Source organism: Dasypus novemcinctus, chromosome X (assembly GCF_030445035.2).
Source record: "Dasypus novemcinctus isolate mDasNov1 chromosome X, mDasNov1.1.hap2, whole genome shotgun sequence".
In the NCBI taxonomy this organism is placed as follows: domain Eukaryota; kingdom Metazoa; phylum Chordata; class Mammalia; order Cingulata; family Dasypodidae; genus Dasypus; species Dasypus novemcinctus.
The window spans coordinates 137661927-137688196 of NC_080704.1; the positions used below are offsets into that span (position 1 = coordinate 137661927).

General features: G+C 37.0%; 1 protein-coding gene and 1 pseudogene across 1 annotated transcript in view; one reads left to right on the plus strand and one right to left on the minus strand.

Annotated features, from left to right (window-relative positions):
- TENM1 (teneurin transmembrane protein 1) overlaps window positions 1-26270 on the minus strand; it is a 1381582-nt gene that overhangs the window by 575741 nt on the left and 779571 nt on the right. The window lies entirely within an intron of this gene.
- LOC139438137 (homeobox protein NANOG pseudogene) lies at window positions 15505-16213 on the plus strand (annotated as a pseudogene).

Consider the following 26270-nt stretch of genomic DNA (forward strand, 5'->3'; position numbering starts at 1 on the left):
GTATCTCTGGACTGTCCATGTGCCAGCTGGGCCCTGAACCTCATCACAGTTGTGACTCCTACTCTCTGGTTCATTGGACTTACCAAGGTCAGCTAACAAGGAGGTGAAGATGGTCAACCACCACACCAGGGAACTGAGAGTGCCTACAACTGCAAGCAAGAGAATCTCATCCATCATCCATATGGGATCAAAGCCCCCTCTCTATATAGAGGTGGAGTGGACATTACCATCCAAGGGTCCACAGGATGGAAAAATAAAATATGGATTAGAGTGGACTTACTGATATTCTACTATAGAACTATATTGATTAGTTATGGAAGAAATTGTAGCATTGATGTGGAGAAAGTGGCCATAGTATTTGTGGAGGGCAGGGAGAGTTGAATAAGTGATGTGTTGTGGGGGCATTTTCAGGACTTGGAGTTGTCCTAAATGATACTGAAGGGACAGATGTTGGACATTATATATCCTTCCATAACCCACTGAATGGACTGACGGAGAGCGTAGACTACAGTGTAAACTATTATCCATATGGTGCAGCAGTGCTCCAAAATGTATTCAACAAATGCAATGAATGTGCCACAATGATGAAAGAGGTTGTGGATGTTGGAGGAGTGGGGCGGGGTGCATATATGGGAACCTCTTATATTTTTTAAGATATCATTTTTTGTGATCTATGTATCTTCAAAAAATACAATTAAAAATGATGGGGGCAGGGTTCAGTAATGGGGTATATGGGAACATCTTTTTTTTATGTAATGTTTTGTGTGATCTATTAACTTTACAAAAAGATAATTAAGAAATATCATAAAATTTTAAAAAAGTTCAATGAAAATAAAGCTCAAAGGACAAGTATCAGGTAGTGCATAAATGAAGCAAGAATTAGTGAACTTTAATGTATATCTGAAGAAATTATTCAGGATATGGCATATAAAAAGATAAAAAGATGAAAAATCTTTAAAAAATGTAAAGGGTGATTCAAAATAGAATGGCATGGTACACTACAGGCCTAATAAACATTTCCAATTAAGGGATGAGAGAAAATGGGAAAAAGCAATGATGACTGAATATTTTCCAAGTTCTATTAAAGAATCTGAGAATCCGACTATATTCTTGCAATAGGCTATTGTGTCAACTCACCAGTTAATTGTGCCCAGTTGTTTGGTCAAGCAAGCACTGGACTAACTGTAATACAGGGGCATTTATGGACTTTAGTCACCACTGACTTTACTGCAGTGGTAAATCATAGATAGCTGGTTATAATTACATCAATCAGGGAGGTTGCCATCAGCAATGAGTGATGCTTAACCCAATCAGTTGAATCCCTTAAAAAGGGAAGTTATTCCAGCATTGGGAGAGAATTTCCCAGCTCATCTTTGGACATCCACCATCTCCTAGAAGTCATCAAGAACTTTTACTGGGCTTTCATTGCAGCTGCTGGTTGTTTCCTGCTTGTGGAACTTGGACTGTGCATTGCCATGTCTGCATGAGAGACTCTTATAGAATCACATACTACTGACAGATATCTCTTGTTGATTCTGTTTCTCTAGAGAACCCTGACTAATACAATTCTCATTTTGGAAAGCATAACCCCAAAGGAGTATAAATAAAAATAAATCCACACCTGCAGAACATTTGAGACTGCCATGAGAATACACTGCTCAGATATCCTTCCGTTGGGGCACAATTGACAGCTGGGCCCAGACAGATCCTGCCCTTCTAGATCCATACTGGGTTCACTCTGAGGACATATTGGTCATGGGTTACTCCCAGCCAATGACTGAATATAGTTAAGGTGCTATTACAGTTCATTCCTCTAAGACAGGGGTATCTTTTAATGAGCAACTTTGATTCTAGGACTTGTCATTAGCCTGGTCTAAGCTTTCTTGGGTCTCTATTAGAGACTGAAACATTTTGTGATGGTTAATTTCATGTGTCAACTTAGCTAGGTTATGGGGCCGATTTTTTGGTCAAAAACTGGCTTGCTTGTTACTGTGATGGTGTTTGGTGGATTTAAATCATTAGTTAGTAGATTGCATCTACGAAGTCTCATCCAATCTGTTGAAGGCCTTAAAGGGAGAGCTGATAATTTCATTAGTCAGAAAGAAGAAATTCTGTCTCTACTTCAGCCAGCCAGCTTCTCCTGCAGAATTCATGGAAACCTTCATTAGAGTTCCCACTTTGCAGTCTGCCGTATGGAATTAGAAATTGCCAATCTCCACAATTGCATGACACTCTCCCTATAATAAATCTCATAATATAAAAATCTCATATATATATCCTGCCCTTTTTGTTTCCCTGGAGAACCCTTGTTAAGACAAATTTTGGGACCGAGAGCAGTTCTTGAGAAACAGAATCTTAAGAATGAGATTTCTGAGTTCTGAGGTTTTTGGAATTGGTTCTGTAATATGATTAGATTAAAAGCCATTAATGATTCTATTTCCAGAGATCAAGATGGCACTGATATTGCATGGTATGAATTGATCATAGAGATATGCAAAATATCACAATTGGATGCTTAAAATGCTTACCTCTAGAGGTAACTCTTAGGCAATATATAATACTAGGCTAAGTTTCAACTTCATAAGAAAAGGTTCATAAGTACAATCATTAATATCAAGTATCCATTAATTAAGAGAATTAATATCAATGGTCCCGCTTCACTAGGAAGGGGCCCATGTACTTGGGGAATTCTTCCCATTCTATTAAAGAATGTAGCAGGATGCCCCAGGATGGGAATTCAATAATCTTTTGGTTATTGTGTAGTTCTCCACCCACTGAGACAATACCACATGACTACTTGTACATATTCATATTTCATAGATGTATGACCCATGTGAACCCCTCCTCACACATCTCCCCATTACCAATACCCTGCACCAGTGACCCTCCCCTGCCAGTTGTGACTCTTCTGTGATCCAAAAACTCTCCAAAAATGAAGCACAAAAATTACCAAATAAAATTAATAAGAAAATATAATAATTTAAAAATAAGAAATAAAATACAAGAATAAAAAATTGAAATAAAATAAATTTTTTATACATTGTGTATTTCATCACTGTAAGATCTGTTATCTTGTATGTACAGTGACAATTTATGTCATATGTTCTCCCAGCTTTGGGTGACAGTGTACTTGATACGTTAACAGAGTTTTGTGCAATTAAAATGTATAATGATGTTTGGTGGTTATTTCTAAATATGCTGGATAAAGTTGTTAAAGAAAGGAATAAACCCAAGAATTCAAATTTCCAGCTCAATCTGTCACATTCTCTAATGGGATGGCAAGAATCCCAAGTATAGGGACAGTGATTAGTGAAGGAAGGTGGACCATTGACAGGCCCTTAATAGTGATGACTATAATTGTGAACCTTTACTTTTGAAATTGAAACTTAGCCTAGCAATAAAGGGTGCCTAAGAGTTACCTTCTGGAAGCCTACTTGTTGCTTGAATGTGGTCTCTCTTTAAGCCAAACTCAGCATATAGATGCATTACCCTCCTCCCAGCATGGGACATGATTCCTGGGTATGAGCCTCCCTGGCACCAAGGGATTACTACCAAGAACCTACTGGCAATGCAACTGGAAAAAGGTCTTGATCAAAAGGGGAAAGACAAATTAGTTTATATGGCTAAGAGATTTCAAAGTGAGTTGAGAGTTTATTCCAGAGGTTATACTTATGCACATCTCAGCAGGATCTCATTGACTACCAAAGTAAATATTACCTCAAATAGTGGGGCTACTGAGGGCTCTGGAGACTTCCAGACACTATAGGAAGGGAAGACAGCTGAAGAGTTTGGCACCCTGCCAATGGGACCTACTTTGGAATTTATGCTCCCCAGTGTGACAGAGTTGGACTTAGTTGTGGTTTCCTTACACATGGCTCTTTTGCCCCTTATATTTGAACCTATACTTAGTACTAGAGTTGATAGATGTATGTCCAAGGGGACTTAAATCTTTGGCCTGTTCATGTACCAGCTGGACCATGAATCTCAACAGATTTGCAAAACCTACTCTCCTGTTCATTGGACTCACCCAGAGCAACTAACAAGGAGATGATGATGGACAATGACCATCTCAAGAAACAGAGAGAGTTTGTGACTGCAAGCAAGACAGTCCCATCCATCTATCCCATAGGATCTAGGCCCCCTTTCAGTTAGAGGTGGGATGTGCATCACCATCCCACAATCCTCAGGATTGGTGAAAGAATGATGGACTAGAATAGACTTACTGTTATTCTACTATAGACTTATTGTGTTTCTAGCAATGGAAGAACTTTTATATTGATATGGAGGCAGTGGCCACTGGAGGCTCTGAAAGGACAGAGTGAAAAATAGGTACAATTTGGGGGCATTTTCAGGACTTGGGAATTTTCCTAAATGACATTGCAGTGATAGATACAGGACATTGTATATCTCATAATAACTTGTAAGGATTTGCAGGAGAAAGTGTAAACTATAATGTAAACTGCAATCTACACTTAGTGGCAATGCTCTAATATTTGTTCATCAATTGTAACAAATGTACCACACTAATGGGTGATGTTGTTAATGTGGGGAGGTGTAGGAGGGCTGGAGAGCAAGGCATATGGGAGTCCCTGTATGTTTCGTGTAACATCTGTGTAATTTAAGTATCTTTCTAAAATTTTTAAAAATATATTTAAAAAATTTTTCCTGCTCAAGCATTGCATGAAGGATGTGAAAATTTCTGTGTCCTGAAAGAAACTGTTATTTCTTGTGGCCATAGACTTGAGATTTCTGAAAATAGACCCAAAGTCTCAAAGAGTGAGTGGCTAATTATAATATAAATTGAATTCCCAACCTTGTAGGATGTCTGCAGTTAAAGTAAGGGTATTGATTATGAAAGAAATGGTATCCTAAATATTAGAATGGGGACATGGTTGATAATGATGGTGGGGATATTGAAACTCTAGATTCTGCTGAATGCTGAATCTTCTTTGCCAAATCAACCTGTGAAGGTTTATCCTGAGGAATCAGTCACTCAACCATCAGTCAGACCTGAGGATTCTGCCATCCTGCCTCCATCTAAAGAGATTAACTCTGCTGTGGCTGATAAATGTGTAACTTCCTCCCCTGAGAAAATAACCCTAACACCTCTTTTGAAGATACTGAACCTGTTTCACGAGATGAAACTCTAACAGAAAACCCCGAGGTAGTTGGCTTGCAAGACATTGCTAATTCCTCTCATGACCCACCTCCACCATCCCTCTTCCTCCAGACTTATAACTAGACTGAAGTCCCAATAAGCAACAAAAAGTTGGGTACAAAGCGTGATCAATAAGGAGGTACATTATACTGCAAAGCAACTTCATGGTTTTTCCAATTTATATAGACAGAAATCAGGGGAATGTGCCTGGAAATAGATTATACATGTGAGGTAATTGTCGAAGGAACATACACTTGGATCAGATTGAGTTTACTGATGTGGGCTGACTAAGCAAAGATTCTGCATTCAATGTTATAGCTCAGAGATTAGAAAGGGATCTACTAGTTTCTTCAATGGTTGGTTGAAGCATAGACCAAAAGGTGGCCTGTATTACCTGAAGTCAAAAAGCGAGAACTTCACTAGTATAATTTAAATGAGAGGATCTAACGTCTTAGAGTGGTCAGAATGTAAGAGTGGATTTATCATGTAAGTAAGGCTCACCCACTCCAGAAATATCCAGAGGGCACAACTTTCAGCAGGATTGTGAGGAATGAATTTGTAAGAGTAGTTCCATCATCCCTGCAAAACTTTGTGATCATTCTTCTCTGTAGGTCAGATATTACTGTGGAAGGAACATTGAACTTGAATCCTTAAACCCAATGAGGATAATCAGATCCTGGGTTGGCATTAGTTGCAGTTAACCAACTTCCTAGGGATTATCAAACAATGACTCAGAACTGACATTAATTTCAGGATATACAAAACATCACTGTGGTCCACCAGTCAGAGTGAGGGGTTATTGAGGTCAATTGATGAAAGTAATATTAGTCTATGTCTGTCTCAAAGTGGGTTCAGGGGATCCCTGAACCTACTCTTGTTACTTCCCCAGTTCTGTAGTGCATAATTGGAATTGACATACTCAGCAACTGGCAGAATCACCACATTGATTCCCTAACTGATGGAGTGAGGTGTACTATGGTAGGAAAGGTCAAGTGGAAGCCACTAGTACTTCCTCCATCTAGCAAATAGTGAATAAAAAACAATACCACATTCCTGGAGGAACTTGAAGGATGCAGGGTGGTGTTTCCTACCACATTCCATTCAGCTCTCCTATTTGGCTTGGGGACGAACTAGAGATCTTGGAGGATGACAGTGGAATATTGTAAACTTAACCAGGTAGTGACTCCAATTGCAGCTGATGTTTCAGATGTGAAATATTGCTTGAGCAACTCAACACATTCTCTTGTACCTGGTATGCAGCTGTTGATGTGGCAAATGTTTGTTTTTCTTAATAGTTATAATAAAGACCACCACAAATAGTTTGCTTTCAGCTGGAAAGACCAGCAATAAATTTTCACTATCCTACCTTAGGGTTATATGTCAACTTTCCAGCCTTATGTCATAATCTAGTATGCAATGACACTGATCATCTTTCCCATCCACAGGACAGTACTCTGATCCATTATATTGATGACATTATGTTGATTGGACCTAGTGGGTAAGAAGTAGCTATTATTCTAGACTTATTGGTAAGGCATTTGTGTGTCACAGGGCAGGAGATAAATCCAATAAAAATACAGGAGCCTTCTACCTCAGTGAGATTTCAATGTATCCATTGGTGTGGGGCATGTGAGATAGCCCTACTATGGTGAAGGATAAGCTGCTTCATCTGGCCCCTTCTACAACTAAAAAAAAAAAAGAGACACAGTATCTATTTGGACTCTTTGGATTTTGCAGGCAACATATTCCACAATTAATTGTGGTACTGTGACACATACCAAGTGACCCAAAAAGCTGCTAATTTTGAGTGGGGACCAGAAGAGGAGGCTTTGCAACAGGTCTAGGCTGGTGTGCAAGCTACTCTGTCACTTGGGCCATATGATCCAATGGTAGTCAAAGTTTTAGTGGCAAGTAGAGATGCTATCTGTGGCCTTTGGCATGGACCTAAAGGAGAATTAATGTGTAGACCCTCAGAATGTTGGAACAAAGCACTGCCATCCTCTGAAGATAACTACTCTCCTTTTGAGAAACAGCTTTTCGATTGCTACTGAGCCTTAGTAGAGACCAAATATTTAAGCATGGGCCACCAAGTTACCATGACACCTGAGGTGCCTATCATTAGCTGGATGTTGTCTGACCAGCCAAGCCATAAATTTGGGCATGCAGAGCAGCTCTCCATCATCACATGAAATTGGGATATATGAGACCAGTCTCAAGCATGCCTTGAAGATAAAGTGAGTTACGCATGCTTTCCCTGCATGCAATTCTTCTGCCAAACCTGTCTTCTTTGGATTTATGGAATCCACCATCATAATTGCTTCTGATCAAGGGACCACTTCACAATAAATGAAGTGTGATAATGAGCATATGCTCATGGAATTAAATATGTCTTGTCATGTTCTAAATCATACTGAGGCATCTGGATTGAAAGAATGGTGGAATGATCTTTTGAACATTCATTTATGGTGCCAACTTGGTGGCAATGCCTTCCAGGCCTGGAGAAATGTTCTTCAGGAGGCTATATACACTCTAATTCAGCATCCATTCTATGGTGCTATTTCTCCCATAGCCAGGATTTATGGGTCCGTGAATCAAGGGATGGAAATAGGAGTGGCACCACTAACTATTACCCCTAGTGATCCACCAGAAAAAACTTTTCTTCCTCTCCCTGTGACTTTAATCTCTTCTGGTTTACAGTCTTAGTTTCAAAAAGAGAAGCGCTTCCACCAGGAGACAATTCCTCTGAACTGGAAGTTATGACTACCATCTGGCCACTTTGGACTCCTCATGCCTCTGAATCAAAAGACAAAGAGGGCAGTGGACTTGGCCTAGTGGTTAGGGTGTCTGTCTACCACATGGGAAGTCCGCAGTTCAAACCCCGGGCTTCCTTGACCCGTGTGGAGTTGGCCCATATGCAGTGCTGATGCATACAAGGAGTGCCCTGCCACACAGGGGTGTCCCTGCACAGGGGAGCTCCACGCACAAGGAGTGCACCCCGTAAGGAGAGCTGCCCAGTGTGAAAGAAAGTGCAGCCTGCCCAGGAATGGTGCAGCACAGAGAGCTGACGCAGCAAGATGACGCAACAAAAAGAAACAGATTCCCATGCCGCTGACAACAACAGAAGCAAACAGAGAAGATGCAGCAAATAGACACAGAGAACAGACAACCGGGGTGGGGGGTAGGGGGAGAGAAATAAATAAATAAATAAATCTTTTTTAAAAAAAGACAAAGAAAGGAATTACTGTACTGGCTGGAGTGATTGATCCCGACTATCAAGGGGAAATAAGACTGCAGCTACATAATGGAGGTAAAGAAGAACTTGCCTGAAATACAGGAGATTCCATAGGGGGCCTCTTAGTATTACCATGTCCTGTGATTAAAGTCAGTGGACCTTGAGCATTTGTTTGGAGGTTCTAGCAGGGGAGCACAGATACTCATATATCCTTGACAGAAGAATTATCCTCCTTTAGCAGGGAAGGTCATCCTCTTCAACCGAACATGCAGCTTCAGGAGGGATGTGCATGAAGTGGTGAGGAAGGGAGGGGGCACCAACCAATGAATTGATAAACAACATGTGCTATATACTTAATGTGGAATACTATTCAGCTATAAGAAGAAATGAAATATGGATGCATATGACAACATGAATGAACTTTGAGGAAATTATGTTGAATGGAAGAAGCTAGAAACAAAAGGACAGATATTGTATGCTTTCACTAATATGAACTATGTATGCAGAGTAAACATATGGAGTTAAACTCTAGAGTATAAGTTACTAAGAGATAGAATGAGGCTTGAGAAGGGTGAGCTGATGCTTAATACATGTAGAATTTTTAATAAGGTGGATTGTAAATGTGTGCAAATGGATAGAGTAGATGGTGACGGTGGGTGAAAGGGATAGTCTAGGGCCATAAATGTCAATTGAAAGAAGGCTAAAGGAGAATCTAGGGCCTGTATAACAGAGAAATAGCTGGTGGATGATGACTGAGGTTAATAGTACAGATACAAGAATGTTCTTCTATGAACTAGAACTAATGCATGTCAATATTACAAGGGGTTAAAAATATCATGATATGTGGGGAAAATACAACTAATGTAACTTATGGTCTATAGTAACTTATACAGTAATGTTGTAATATTTTTGTAGCAATGGCAGAGAAGGTACTATGTCAATATGATGGGTCAACAATAGTGAGGTTAGGAGGGGGTATGGGATTTTTCCTCTTGGAACTATTAAAACGCTCTAAAATTGCCTAAGGTGATGGTAACAAAACTCTGTGGTGAAACTGAGAGTACTTAGTGTACACTTTGGATGTATTGTACAAGGCGTGGTACTGTATAACACATTGAGCTCCATAGGTGAATGCTGGGTTGATGTTAACTGAACAAATATGATAATGTTCCCATATGAACGATAACAAATATTCAGTACTAATGCATGATGTTAATAAAAGGGTGGTTTGTACAAAATATACACCATTTGTAAAGTATGGACTAGAAAAATAAAACAAATAAATGGAAAAACTGGAACAACCCAATACAGGCAGGACTACTAATAACCAAGACCCTTTAGGAATGAAGGATTGGATCACCTATGAGGCAAAGAACCAAGATGAGCTGAAATGTTTGTTGAGGATAAAGAGAATATGGACTGGATAGTGGAAGAAAGTAGTTATAAATACAAGCTCATCCATGTGACCAGTTACAGAAATGAGGACTGTAAAGGTTATGAGTATTTTCCTTGTTTTGTTATGAATATGCTTGTATATATACATAAAAATAATGTTTGTTTTGTTCCCTATTTTCTCACTTTATCATATAACATAAATTGCATTAATTTTTTTCTCTAAATTTTTAATTTTGAAATAATTTCAAATTTACAAGAAAGTTACAAAAATAATACAAAACCCATACTGAGAACTCCAACACACATCCAATCCCAGATACCCAGCTCCACCAATTTTAACATTGTCACATTTTTTTAGTTTTTTTCTCTATTTTAAAAAATGTTACATTCAAAAAATATAAGAGGTCCCCATGTAACCTACACCCCCCTCACCCCACTCCTCCCACATCAACAATCTCTTTCATTATAGTGGGATATTCATTGCATTTGGTAAATACATTTTGGAGCACTGTTGCACTACATGAAAATTTTTTACATTCTTGTTTACACTCTCCCCCAGTCCACCAAGTGGGCCATGGCAGAACATACAATGTCCAGCATCTGTCCCTGCAGTACTACCCAGGACAACTCCAAGTACTGAAAATGGCCCCACATCATATCTCTTCTTTCCTCTCCCTACCCTCAGCAGCTACTATGGCCACTTTGTCCACATCAATGCTACAATTTCTTACATTACTAATCACAATAGTTCCATAGTAGAATATCAGTAAGTTCACTCAAATCCATACTCTATTCCTCCATTGTGTGGACACTGGGATGGTTATATCCACTCTACCTCTATATTGAGGGGCTTTGATTCCACATGGATGATGGATGCAATTCTCCTGCTAGCAGTTGTAGGCACTCTTATCTCCCTGGTGTGGTGGTTGACCTTCTTCACCTCCCTGTTAGCTGGCTGGGGTAAGTCCAATAATCCAGAAGGTAGGAGTTGCAAGTCTGCTGAGGCTCAGACCCTGGCTGCCACATGGACAGTCCAGAGATTATTTTTTGTCATAGTATTTAAGTTGCAGCATATCAAGTTTAAGAATGAGTAACACCCAAGGATTTGCATTCACTTCTGGGGAAGGAATTATGTGTTTCCAGTTCTATGCAGGACAGTTGAATTACATTAGGTGAGAGTATGACTGCTTCTGTTTTTATTTTGAAATTCATTATAGTTTAAAGAGATGTGTATGGGTGCCAAGTTAAAAAAAATGGTAGTGTGATGACTAAGTCCATGTGTCAACTGCCTAGGTTATGGTGTCCAGTTTTTGGTCACAGTAACAATCACTGGCCTGATTGTTACTGTGAGGGTATTTCATAGTTTTCAGTCATAAGTCAGTAGATTACATCTATGGCTGATATCTACAAGAAATAAAGGAGATTGCTATCTGTAATGAGAAAAGGAAGACTTTCCATTTATACTTCAGCCAATTTAAGTTTCTCCTGGGGAATGCATTGATATGAAAGAAAACAGATATATTTATTGTTTAAGCCATTATTTTTGGATGTTATGTGATATTATGTTACTTCTATCAAGAAGGCTCTTAAATAATAGACATTCGAATTAATATTTTCAACATGCTTAGGGAAAGTAGCTGTCAATATTATTTTCTTTTTTTTACCTTTTTAAAAACATCGTTATTTAGATATACTTCATTTCCCATACAATTTGTCCATTTAAACCATACAATTCAACACTTTTTAGTATATTTAAAGAATTACACAACTATCCCCAAATTTGATTTTGGAATATATTCATTACCCCAAAAATAAATGAAAAAAGAAACCCCATACTCATTAGCATCCTCTCTCCATTTCCTGCCAACCCCTCCTGCTCAAGGCAACCATCAATCTTCTGTTTCTATGGATTTGCTTGTTCGCAACATTTTATATAAAATAATCATATAATATGTGGACCTCTGCTACTGACTTCTTTCAATTAGAATCATGTTTTCAAGGTTCATCTATGTTGTAGCCACATATTACTTTTGTGACCACAACAGAATTCTCAGTCCAGCAAGTGGGAGCAGGTATTGATAACTAAGGTTTTGCCATAACTATTATTCATCTACTTACTTTGTCTATAAGAACTCTGATCTTTGGCTTAGCTTCCAAGGCTCATTCTCAAGAGAGTTGATGACTTTCAAAAATTGTAAACCCAGCTTTTATTGAACCAATTAATACTGTTGTACAAGAGAACTGGGGTAAAAGTTCATGTAATGCATTTCAGAAATCAGGGAAAATGTCACAAGAATAAAATTTATTCGGTCAGTCAAGGCACAGATTTGTGTTATGTCTCAAAAAACTTTATACACTCTACACCACAAATGTTCCCTGATTCCTCTGCATTGTCTGTTCACAAACTGAATTGAATTTGGTTTCAAGTGTCACTTCTCATTAGTGTTCAGATGCAAATATTTTTGCCCAGTTCTACAGTGACTTCATCAATAGCATTCATATTAATGCTTTTTTAGATGCTTGATTCTAGTTGGGTGAGCTCTCCAGAGAAACTGAGACCTGTGGAATGCAGGGTCCTGACTGTGCCATTGGGTGGGCAGGGAAGGCGGGGGTTGGGATGGCCAAATCAGGCTCTGACACTCCTCTGAATGCATTAAACCAATCAGCAGTCAATATTAAATTCTATACCTATCGAACTTTTAGTCAAGATTAAGGATAAAATGCAGACAATTTCATACAAAGAAGTAGAATTTAACACCAACAGACCCTTGTTGAAAGAATTATGAGAGGATACAGTTCAGGAAGCATAAAATTGAACCAAGAGGGAAGATGTGAGCTGTAAGAAAGAATGTTGACTAAAGTAATTGGTAAACACATGGATAAATCTGAAAGACCATTTAAGGTAGAAAATATTATGACAAATCATTTGAGGGTGTTAAGAGAAAAGTGGAAGCAAAATACTAGATAGATGATAATTACATGTAAGTGAAAGGGGGATGGTCACAAACTTTCTAAGCTCCATCTATTGTTTAGGAAGAATGTAGAAATACAGATTATTTTTAGGTTTTCAAGCAGGAAGGATGATAAAATTTACACACAGCCTGTAAAAGAACTAAAATGAGTAAATATCAATTTAGTAGAGAGGAGAAAGTAAAATAAAGGAAACTCAATCAATTCAATAGAAACATATAAAGATAGAAATAAAAAAGTAAAATTATGAGAGAAAGAATCAATAATTACATGGTGGTTAAAGTTCTAACCACAGCTCTGCCAATCACTAGCTATGCAACTGTAAGTTACTTAACTGCTCTTTGCTTCTGTTTCATCAACTAAAAGTTAAGATAAAAGAATCTATCTCAAAGGAATTTTGAAAAGATTAATGAATTAATTCACATAAAGTATTGAAAATAGTTCCAGGTACATAGTTACTACTTATTAACTACATTTAGTTTGGATAAACATTTCCTTATTACTAATTGTTGTCATGGCACTGGCTTAAATTTAAAAAAGCATAAATGAACATTTTAACCTCATAAAAATAATGTAAAATAATACTGTTCCCTTCCATGAGGTAATAAGCTTTTGCAGTGAATACTGGCTGAAAGCACATGAAAAATATTTTGCTGGTTATTCACAAGGTCATAAGGCTTAGAGTTTTACAAAATTTGATGAAGATATATTACACTCAACGTTTTTCAGTTTGTCATAAATATTTATAATAGGAAAATAAAAGCAAGAAGAATTGAAAGATTGTGAAAGAGCATAAGAAACATTTCCAGACTTTTTGAAATTAGATGAACCGGCCACAGAAAAAGACACACTCTCAAAAAGTAAACTTTCTGATTTCATTTTACTGATGCATTGCTGATTGAAAATACACAGGCCCTCTCTGAAGGAAGAGACAGATTCATAGAAGAGACAGATCCAAGCAAGCAGTACTTTAAAACTCATCCACCTGAGCTTCATCAGCATTTTTACCTTTTTGTTTTTCGTATCTTCCACTTAAAATTTTAAGAAGGGGTTCTACAAATAAGGTTTGAACATCACTCTTTCTTATGCTTCCCTCAGTCTTTCTGTTTCTTAATCTCAGTTGAAGTTCAACTGAGCTTCCCTCAGTCTTTCTGTTGTGCTTCTCCCTCAAATTCTGGCTGTCACAATAGCTCGCTCTGTGGGATGGCTTGATATCAGTGTTGGTGCTCTTTTTTGGATGCCATTTAGTGATCCGATAACTGAATTATGACTCTAATCAACCCACCTAAATAAATTTAACAGGAAGGGTTGAGTCCTTTTCTCTGACAATTTGATTCACTTCTTGTCCTTAAAATCCGGATTTGTCTTGGGTTTGCTTCATCAGATATTCCAGGGTGCTATTAAAAAATCAGAGCTCACCTTACCATTGGCTTTTTGACTTTGAAGATTTGGGTAACATCATCACTCACCTTCTGCCCCAAAATACAAGGGCTCCCTTCCTTTCTAGCCTATTATAAATCCATTTTATCCAACTCCATTTTCTCTGTCATGAGGTTTAGTGACTGGAAGAGTTTGTGTGCAGCAAACTGTTGTTGTACAACAAGGTTTAATTTCTAATGCCCTTCCTGATAATAACACAAAGAGTGGATTGTTCTTCCCTAAATTTACGAATTTTCGCACATAAATGTATCTTTTGTTCTTCTGTTCATCATAGTCATCTGACATAATCTTGTCTTGCTCAGGTCAACAAACTATTTCTGTACAGATCCAGAGAGTAAATATTTAGGCTTTGCCTATCATTCAATCACTGGTACAAATAATCAGCTCTACCATTTATCATCAAAGCAGCCATAGACAATACATATTTGAATGTGTGTGGGGGCCATGTTCCAATAAAATTTCATTTATAAAAACAGGCGGTGGCTCAGATTAGATATGGCTCATGGGCCATAGTTTGCTCACCTCTATTGTGTAGGCTTGGTTTTCATAACCCAGTTTTAATAAAACAGAGTTCATACCCAGATTATTTACCCATTCTCATAAAATGCAAACTACTTTTGTTCCAATGAGAAAGACTTTGGTTAAAAGTTTGGTTTTGAGGACTGAAATAAAGGAATGTTGCCTTGACTTGTCAATATTCTAAAGATACTATAGCATAAGAGTCAGAGATCCATTTATATTTCAAATATATTTTAAGCCATAAAAAGTAAAAGTAGTTTCATCTGCCAGTATGAGTAAATTATATTCACCTCCAAAAAGATATTTTTATATTACATTTAAATTCAGAGATAGCACCTAATCTGCTTTTAATTTTGACAGATGAGTTTGCTATTTTATCTACCTACAGAGAAGCCTTGAAATTCAAGAATATATGTGGTTTTATTGCCCTATTTGGACTCAATTTTAAGGCATTTGTATTAAAATTTAAGAGAAATTGAAGGGTATATGGGGGCATGGGAACTGCTAGCAGGGACAGGTCTAAGGATGACTGAACCTATTTTATAATTCCAGAGGCTAAACTCTTCATCTCTTGCTGCCTTGGGCTGGTTGACTCAAATTACTGTGGAGGGGATTCCCTTCGAACATCCTTTTAATTCTTTCATATCTGTAGGTCTTCATATTTCTTTAAGATCTTCCACCCAAATGGTTTTTATACAATTTGAGCACCTGCTATGCTCTAGCTTCCATGCCCAATTCTCATATATTCCAAGGAAATGCCCAGCCCACTTTATGGTAAAGATGCTTAATTATGGAGAATGAAGAAGTAAATACAATGGGTAGTCCTGATTCTTCCGCCAGTCACAAAGTAAAACTATCTGCTTCTGTAAAGTAGAGCACAGCAAAGAAGGAAGATGAGGGCCAGGTGAAGAAACAGAAGATCGGACCTGTGGTCTCTGAGAAGCAGCTCTGTATATTCAATGATAGATTTAAAAAACAGAAATATCTCGGCCTCCATCAGATGCAAGAAATTTCCAACATTCTCAGCCTCAACTACAAACAGGTTAAGACCTGGTTCCAGAAGCAGAGAATAAAATGTAATAGGTGGCAGAAAAATGCCAAACTGGTCCAAGAGTGGCAACAGTGTAATCCAGGGCTCAGCACATACTGAATATCTCAGACTCTACTCTTCCTATCCCCGAGGTGCTTGGTGATATTGATAATAGCTTTCCAATGTGGAGAAACCAGACTTGGAACAACTCGACTTGGAGCAGCCATTCCTGGAACAGCCAAACCTGGTGTACCCAAACCTGAGATAATCAAGCTTGAAACAATCAGTTCCAGAACAGTGGAGAGGAATCCCTGCAGCCCCAGATCCAATTTCAGCAAACTCCTGCAAGTGATTCAGAGACCCTCTTGGGAAATGCTGGGGAAATTCATAATGTAATACAACAAACTCTTAAGTATTTTAGACCCCACAAACTATGTATTTATTCCCAAATTACTCCATGAATGGATAGGATGAAGATATGTGAAGACATGGGTGAAGATGGGTATATAATCTAATCTCAATCTGGGCAGAGCCTGTATTATATCCTTCCTTGCAGAATTTTCTTAAAAGCTGTTTATCTGACTTTATCCTGGTTTTCATTGTGTAATTGGGGGGTGGGAGTGGGTGTGTTTTGAGTCTAATAGGCTTAAAAATCTCAAACAGATCAGATTACCTTGGCTACTCTGGACAACAAAAAAAGACAAGATGTCTGTGGGCTATAGAGAACTAAATATAATACTTGGGTATTTTCAGGAACTAGCCTCAAGAATAGGCAGTAAAAGTATAAAGATGTGTGATGGAGTACTCATTTTATAGGATTGGGAGGCTTCACTAACTAAAAAACATAATTATTAAAATGACGGGTTAAACTATCATGACCTGCTTCATTGATTTCTTCCACCCCTTCTGCTCTGTGTTTTATTGCCTCTAATTTGTTCATTACTTTAATATTTAAAGATTGATGTTTTATTTTATCTGTATCTTGGTAATATTATAATAGTTTTGCTGGTTGATTTATAAGTTTAAGTATAGATAAATAAAATGTATACATTTTAGACATTTAAGAGAAAATTATATTTTTAATGAGCTGCCGTTTTAAATTATGCAAACAATTGACCTTCGTTAAAATATGTATATTGTCAGAGTCACTACATAATGTTGTGCAAATTGCATAGTGCACAAGATTGTTCCATCCTAGGGTGTGCTATTCATATTGTGGGCACTGTGGATCATTGGGATACATACAGAATTATTAAACCAGTTTTCTGGGAGATGGCTATCAAGGGTCTTATTCTAGCAACAAATATTTTACAGTAATTTTTGATGGGTCACAGTGGCATGTCTTGAGGAAGGGGCAGGTGCCTTTTCCTATACATACACACACACACAGACACACACACAACATTTGGACTAGTACTGGCAGTGTGCTATATGAAGGAATTATATAGGTTGTGACTCACATCCTTGGCAAGACTGCAGGAAAATTAGTAAACCATTGATAAGTTTATAGGTCTATGTTTGAAGAATACCCATGTTTTAGTTAGCCACAGGGCTGTGATGAAAAGTACCAGAAATGGCTGGGCTTTTATAAAGGGGATTCATTTAAAGTAAAAGTTTACAGTTTCAAGGCTGTGAAAAGTCCAAACTGAGGCACCATTAGAGGTGCTTTCTCATCAAAGTCAGTTGTCATGTGTTAAAGCAAGGTGGCCCCTAATCTCTGCGGGGGTTTGAGCTCAGCTGAAGGCAAACGAGCATAGAATTTACCTTTTTCTTTGTCTCCTATATCAGTCTCAGCTGCTCCAATTTCTTCCAGAGGTTTGACCTCAGCTAAGGGCAACTAGGCATATAGCAGGCTCATCTCCTCTTGAGTTGCTCTGTGGGTGAGAGCCTCTTTGAGCCTCTCGGGGGCTTCTGTTTTCCTGCAGCCCTCTCTCTTATATTACAGAATTAAATATGCCAGCTTCTTTTTCCTGTGTCTGTCTGTCTGTGTCTCTGGGTTTATATCAGACTCAGCAAGGGGGTGGAGGCTCAACCTGAGTCATGCCTCACTGACATAGTCCAATCCAAAGTCCTAAAATAATCTTATTAAGTAATCTAATCAAAGTGCCCTCGACCAAATTTAATACAATCAAAGGGTAACATGCCCACAGGAATAAACTAGTTCAAAAATATAATTTTTCTTTTACTGAGGATTCCATAAAATAATTCTAAACTGCCACAGCCCATATCCATTTTTTCTTTTCAAAATGGTGGATCAATTGGCATAGTGCACAATTTTCTTGTAGCCTCCTACTACAGTGCTTTTGATCATACTTACCATAGAATTAGTATTTAGGTCATATAGGTATCTACCAGAAATTATTTAGTGATTTCCTAATCATCTTGCTACTGTTTTTATGTTATGTTTTACATTTCCACAGTAATTTAATATGTGTGCCACTAAGGAGATGGTTTTTAAATTGTGCTTCAGGAACATGCTTTGAGGCTGGGCTAGGAGCTGGTGCTCTGGTACCTACACCTTTACTTTTACCTATTGTATGCATTGGAGTTGCATGTAATATCTTGCTTCAAAGCAAAGTTTTAAAACCGTTGCAGGAGAGGGCAGTTCCAAACACATTTTTCCTCTTGAAAGTATGACATTAGTTGAAAGACACCAAAAATAACCTTGGTAGCAGTAGCAGTCTTCATTCTTTAAAACTCACCTCTTACTTGGTAATTCTTACAATATATTCTCTAATTCGTACAAAAATTCTGCAAAGTGATAGTTGCTACTATTCCAATTTTATTGAAGAAGAAATCAAGGCTTGGAGAGGTTCAGTAACTTGCTTAATGCCTCTGCCTCTTCATTAATAAGTGAAAAATCTGGGAACTGAACAGGGTCTATCTGACCCCACATATTCACCTCTTCTGCTTATATTTTAATGTGAGGTATTTAATAGTAGAAAAATATGAAAGAGGTTTTAGATATTCCTTATTTTGAAAGAGTGTCATTCTGCTCTGTAGATCAAGACTGAGCTCACAGAAAATTAAACCCACAGGGTTTAAATTATAATAGATACTTATTTTATGCATACACACAGATGTGGATAGATGAAAATGCCAATGAAATAAAATTGGCTTTTCAAACTCTTTACCCAAGCACTCATTCCTTAACTTATTATCTTGTTCTGAAATATTTTGGGTTAAAATGATTACCCTTCAAGGACCAAAGTGTACTGATACACTTCAAATGGTAAAATTCACTAAAAAATTTTGGTTGTTAGATTTAAGACATAAAGTTCTCTTATAGTAAGAGAAATTCAAACCCTTGATTCACATCATGTAAAACTTTTATTTGTTGCCTTAGTCTAATTTTGAATACAAGATGGTATTTGGTGTTACTATTATTTGAACAGAAATTGAGATTTAGAAGACTTATATCAGTGTTGGTTTGCCACTGTGATTTAAAGCAACCACATATACCTGCAAATAACTTCATAGCCGTAGAGGAATGCAAAGTTAGGTCAGCAAGAGGGACAAACAGAGCTTTCAAACATTGATGGAAAAATCATTATTTTACTATCTTCTGTTGATTAGTCAGATGTCTGAAGTTGGAGAGAAGTCAATCAGATACACTAGAAAGCACTATAAGAAGGCATGAAGGGATAGAATTCAACTGTTAGAGCATCTGTGAAGGGCCAATTACTGTTAGGCATTTGGGGTACAGATGTTAATAAGAACTTTTCTCTATCCTCAGGAAATACTATACTTCTCCGGACTAATCACTTTATAAGTCATTCCTTCTTCTTTGTCTCTGCATTGAAAAGACATTTCTTCTTTCTCTTCATTAACTTTGATGTTGCATCTTTGGTTTTTATGGTCATCTATATTCTTATTTCAAGACAAGTTCAGGGCCTCCTCCTTTTCAAAGATTTTCCTCTGCTATCCTTCCTTAGCACCTCCACAGGACCATCTGTCAACATTCAAATTGTTTTCTTAAACATTCATGAAATTCTAAAGTCAACTGTATCCAAGTGAAAGCACTTAATAGAAATACATACATAATGGCTACAAATTGGAAATGAAAAAAATCAGTGGAAACTTGATGTTCTTGTAGCTGAGTTTTAATATTGAATGCCATATTATTATGGTTCAATGACTTACTAGTTTTTCATTTGAGTCACAGTTTATCTGGAAAAAGCAAGTTATTTCAAAATGCTTGCCCTTCCTTTTTTTTTACCCATGATAGGCAAAAGCAAACCAGAAGGACAAAGCACAAGCATGAACATGGCCTAGCAACCTAATAAAGTTGTTCAAAAGACTATTTTGTTTTCAATATGCAAATGTGATACCAAAGACTCAATTTGATAGAAGTTTATAGTTCTATAATCACAGTATTCTATGCCATCCTCTTGGTATACATGAAAACATCAGAAATTTCATTCAATACTCTTAAATATTTAAGGGTATTTACATTTAAATATATCATTTAAATAAAAATGTTATTGCTGCACAATACAACTCTCAATTTCAAAGTATTACACAGATTTCATTACAGGGCTAATTGTTAATACTTTTCTATACAAAAGCAAATGCCTATTAGTTACAACTGAAATATAAGCCTCAGATATTTAACTTTGATGCCTGTTAACACTAATTAATCTCTATAATTATTTTGTATGCATTTTTACCATATGAAACTTATTCAGTTAAAGAATTTCACAATTGTTGGCAAAGATTATCTTTAGGTAAATCATGCCTTGATGTTATTACCTATAGACACAATTCAAGATCAGATAAGTTTGCTTTTGACACATTCCATTTTACTTTTTTCTTTTTTTTAGTGTATTGAAGTATATCACTCATACATGAACATACATAAACAATAAATGTATAGTAATAGTTGTGAACTTACAAAACAAACATACATAATATCATACAGAGCTCTCATAACTCACCCTACCACCAGTACCTTGCATTGTGGTTAAACATTTTAAAAAAATGATTAAAGATTATCATCAAAATATTACTACTAATCAAGTATTTTCTCCCAACTCACCCTATTATTATTTTTATATCATTTATACATGAACGTACATAAACAATAAGAATATAGTAAAAGTTGTGAATTTACAAAGCAAACATGCATAACATCATGCGGGGGTCCCATACATCAACCCTCAACCAACACTTGCATTGTTGTGGGATGTATGTTACAAATTATGAAAGAATATTGTCAAAATCATACTACTAAATATAGTCCTTATCTTACATTTGGTGTATTGCCCCCCCAACCCACCCTATTATTATTTTTAAAATACATTTTTATAACAGAAGTTGTAAACTTTAAAAACAATCATGCACATGTGCAAAATTCCCAAACACCCCTCTATCAGTACACCACACCACACCGTGCTGCAATATTTGTAACAGATATTATGAGATAATATCATCCAATTATTACTGTGTCCATAGTGTACATTTGGCACACATTTTACAAAATCTCACATTATCAACACAGTACATCTTTGGCACAGATGCATGAATATTACATTATTGCTGTTAGCCACAGTCCATAGGTCACTCCAGTTGTATTTTTGCCATGTTTCTCCACATTCCCACCACCCTGCAATAGTGATGAACATCTGCTCTAGCTCACAAAGGACACTCTTGTATCTGTACCATCAACCATAATTCTCATGCATCTCTGGGTTTACTGTGCTATTCAGCCCCTAGATTATCATCTAGGATTCTGTTAATTGGCATTTACTTCCTTAGATTACCATTTTTAGCCACATCCTTATTTAAAAACCAGCTGTTACTCACTGTAATGTGTTACCATCAACTCTGTACATTTCCACATTTTTATAGTCAAGCTAATTAAAACTTCTACATACATTAAACATAATAGTCCATCTCAGTCCTCCTCTTATCTCCTTTAAGAATCCACCATTTACCACCAGGGCTTGAGGATATTTTTCTAAAAGCTTTATGGTTCTTGTTTTATATTTAGGTTTTTGATACATTTTGAATTAACTTTTGTATAAGGTGTGAGATAGGGATCCTCTTTCCTTCTTTTGACTATGGGTATCCAGTCCTCTCAGCACCATTTACTAAATGGATTGCTCTGCCCAAGCTGTGTGGGTTTGACAGACGAGTCAAAAATCACTTGAAAATACATTTGAGGGTCTGTTTCTGAACCATCATTTCAGTTACATTGGTCTATATGTCTGTCTTTATGCTAGTACCATGCTGTTTTACCACTGTAGCTAGGATTTAAAGTTTGGAAACGAGAGTCCTCCAAGCTGTGCTTTTCCTTTTTAAGATGTTTCTTACTATTCAGGACCTCTTATCCTTTCCAAAAATTTGATAATCATGTTTACTATTTTAAAAAATGCTGGTGGAATTTTTGCCCGGATGGCATTGAATCTGTATATCAATTTAAGTAGAATTGACATCTTAACGATATTTAGTCTTCCAATCTGTGAGTATGAAATCTTCTTCCAATTATTCAGGCCTTTTTTGATTTAACAGTGAGTTGTAGTTTTCTGAATACAAGTGTTTTACATCATTGATTAAATTTATCACTGAAATTTTGAGTTTTATGTGTCATATTTTATTTTCACCATTCTTTTTACACTTTTAATTACTTTTACTGATATAATGTTCATTTTTTAAGACTCTCTTCCAGGTCTCTCTCTCCTGTCTTTTCTTTTCAGGCTGTAGCACACCCTTTAGTATTTCCTACAAAGCTAGTCTCTTGGTTACAAATTCTCAGTTTCTGTTTATCTGTGAATATTCTAATCTCACCATCATTTTTGAAAGACAATCTTGCTGGATATAAGATTCTTGACTGCAAATTTTTCTCTTGCAGAATCTTATATATATCATACCACTGTCTTCTTGCTTCCATGGTTTCTGGTGAGAAATCTAAACTTATCTTATTGGGTATCCATTATATGTTATGCATTGTTTTCCTCTTGTTGCTTTCAGAATTCTCTGTCTTTGGCATTTGACATTCTGATTAGTATGTGTCTTGGAGTTGGTCTATTTGGATTTTTTCAGACGGGAGTACAGTGCACTTCTTGGACATGGATATCTATATCTTTCAATAGGGCTAGGAAATTTTCTACCATTATTTCTTCAAATATTCCTTCTGCCAATTTTTCCTTCTCTTCTCCTTCTGGGACACCCATGACACATATGTTTGCATGTCTCTTGCTGTTGTTTATTACCCTGAGAACTTGTTCAAATTTTTCCAATCTTTTCCTTATCTGTTTTTTTGTATGTTCACTTTCAGAGACCCTTTCTTCAAGCTCACCAATCCTTTCTTCTGTTTCTTCATTCCCATAAGATCTGCTATTTTTTTATGTCTGCTTTCAAATTCTTCTTTGTGCTCATCCAGTGTCTCCTTAATATCCTTGATCTCTTTAGCTATCTCATTGGATTTATTAAGGAGATTTGGTTGGACATCTATGATTAATTGTCTCAACTCCTATATGTCATCTGGAGGCTTATCTTGTTCCTTTAACTGGGCCATATATTCCTGTTTTTGGTGTGGATTGTAATGTTTTGTTGGTGTCTTGGCCTCTGGTTTACTAGAGTATTTATTCTGGGTGCAGCTTTTCTCTTTAGTTAAGGGCTTTCTTTCCCTTACTCCCTTGCTGGTTGTGTAGTGGGAGCCAAGGATGTAGGTGGTGCTGTAAGCTATGGAGGCTCAAGCTGCCCTCATTGCTCCAGAGTCGGATGAAACATCTCCCAACTTTCTCCTTTGCCAGGGGTAGGGTAAGAGCCACAGCTGTGTGGTATACTTCAAGTTATACAGGCCTAGATTGTAGTTGCTCAGAGAGACTGATGAAGCTTCATGCCCCTTTCTCTCCTGCCTGTGGCAGGAATGAAGTTGCAGGCATAGGAATAAATCTATGCAGTGCGGGTCCAAGATGACCACTGTTGTCCTGGTAGACTTCCAATTATTCAGTCTGTGCCAGCCACGTACCTGCAATTACCTGAATAGGCTGGTGCAGGGCCCATCATCATCCTTCCTGCTAGAGGTGGGGCTGAAACCTAGGCTCAGGTTTCAGGTCAATCTGGGTGAAAGGAACTGGTCTCTACCCTCACTGTGATTTTCAGTTAGCCTGGTTTCCCCTCATGCTGGGGGCAGAGCCAAAATAGCAGCCATACTACCAGCCTCTTTCTGACTTGGACAGGTTCAAATTTTAGCTGTTCTTAGGCTTATACTTTAACTCCAAATTTATTAATCAGTAGCTGAAATCAGTGGCCAACCATCTCTTCCTCCACTGTTTATGGGAAATGGAGCTTCCAGGTCCAGCCACAGAATAGCTCTTGAGATGGCTTGTACCTCCAATGGTAGATGGGAATCGGCCTCTGTGACTTGAAGCACTCTACTTATCAATCTTCTCTGCAGATGGGCAATCTCTTGCTTCCATTCTTTCAAGGGTGTTGCAGGATGCTCTTCTGTTCTCCTGGAGCCCCCAAACAGGTGCTTTATATAGTACTGTGATTGCTAATTTTCCTATAGCAGGAGCTGACTCTAGGAGCTACTTCCTTTGCTGCCATCTTGCTGACTGTCTTCCATGCCATTTTCTCTTATCCTTTGACTTTCTATTTTGCCTTTAGTCTTGCTCTTAATGTAGCCTGAAATCTTTTCTTTAGTATTAGGGCTTATGTCCATAAAATAAGAACTGGGGGAGGCAGTAATTTCCAAAAATGTCTGTCTTGTCCCTAGAGATCATATTCAAATAACAGGATCTCGATTCTGCTGTGGGACAAATGTGTTTTGACAATGGTGTAAGCATTTCTCTTATATTTTAAAATTGGTTGGATAAATGAGCTTTTAAAGTTTTTTTTTCAAATATTCCCATAAAAATACTTAAACCCTCCTCCACTTCCCTAAATCCGTGCTGATTTCCAAATGTTTCAGAATTCTAGAGAACAAAGAACCAGAGATATAGACTCTAAAAGTTAGTATATATATATAACTGAATACTAATAAATAGGCTAGCAATTGAAAAGTATCAGAAGTGTAGTTTAAACTTGATTAAGGCTTTCGTTTGGAAAATATGTAGTTGCATTTTGTCAGACCTTACCATATATACCTACTTTTCCTAACACCCTATGACATTTGTATAGTGCTTTATACTTTAAAAATGCTTTCAGTTGATCATCTTTGGGTACAAAGTCACTTAGAGGAAGTCAGTGACAACAATATATACTTTATAAACCTCTTCCAAATGCACTGTCATTTACTGCAATAAATGTGAGGAATACTACTTTACCAGTTACTTTTTTTGAAAACGTGTGTAAAAAAGTATAAGTTAATGGAAAACAGAGACATCAAGGACTATTAATTCTATCAGCTGCCCCAACTTAAATACTTGATAATTTGGTTGGGTAAAAACAAGTTTATTTTTCTCTCTTAATTAGCAAAGAGGAGAAACTTATAAGTGAAAATATAAGAATAGCACTTGGTTTTATATAAAATTTTTATAATTTTATCATTTAACCATTTATTATTTATAAAATGCCTATTTATAAATGTAATATTGACAGTCAAGGACTAAACACAAGGTCATATCCAAAGTAGAGATAAATAGCTCTTTTTTTAAAAAAGAGAGAGATTAAGAAAATGATCTTTTAAAAAAAATTAGCACTGATACTGATTAAACTCTTCCAAAATATTGAAGAATAGGGGACACTCTCTAATTCACCCTAATAGAAAAGCCAGATAAAGATACAAGAAAAGAGACCAATATCTGTTATGAGTATAGATGCAAAAATCCTCAACAAAATACTAGGAAACCAAATTGAAAGGCACATTAAAAGAATTAAACTCCATCTTTAAGTGGGATTTATGCTAGGTATGCAAGGGTGATCCAAAATGAGAAAATCAATTAATGTAATACAAAAATTTAACAGCATGAAGGGGAAAACTCATGATCATTTCAATTGATGCAGAAAAGGCTTTTGACAAAATCCAGCACTCTTTTAAAGGAACTATTATTTTACTTTACTTTTAAGAGAAATTTTAGATTTATGTTTATAGAAAAATTACACTGACAGTATAGGGAATTCCAATATAACCCCCACATCTGCACCCATAGTTTCCCTTATTACTGACATCTAAGATTAGTGTGGTATATTTGTTATTGTGGTATATTTGTTATGAACCAAAATTGAAGCACTGCTACAAATCAAACTCTAGAGTTTACATTTTGGTGAGTACTTTGTGTTCCTCAGGTCTTGGTAAACCCAGCACCCCTTCTTGATAAACAGACTTAGAAAACTAGAAATAGAAGGAAACATCCTTAACATGTTAAAGAGCATATATGATAAACCCACAACGAACAACATACTTAATGGTGAATGAGAGAAAGGTTTCCCTCTAAGATCTGGAACAGGACAAGGATGCCAACTGTCACCACTTTTATTCAACATTGTGCTGGACGTTTAGCCAGAGCAAAAAGGCAAGAAAAAGAAATAGAAGTCATCCAAATTGAATAGGAATAATTAAAACTTTCCCTGTTTGA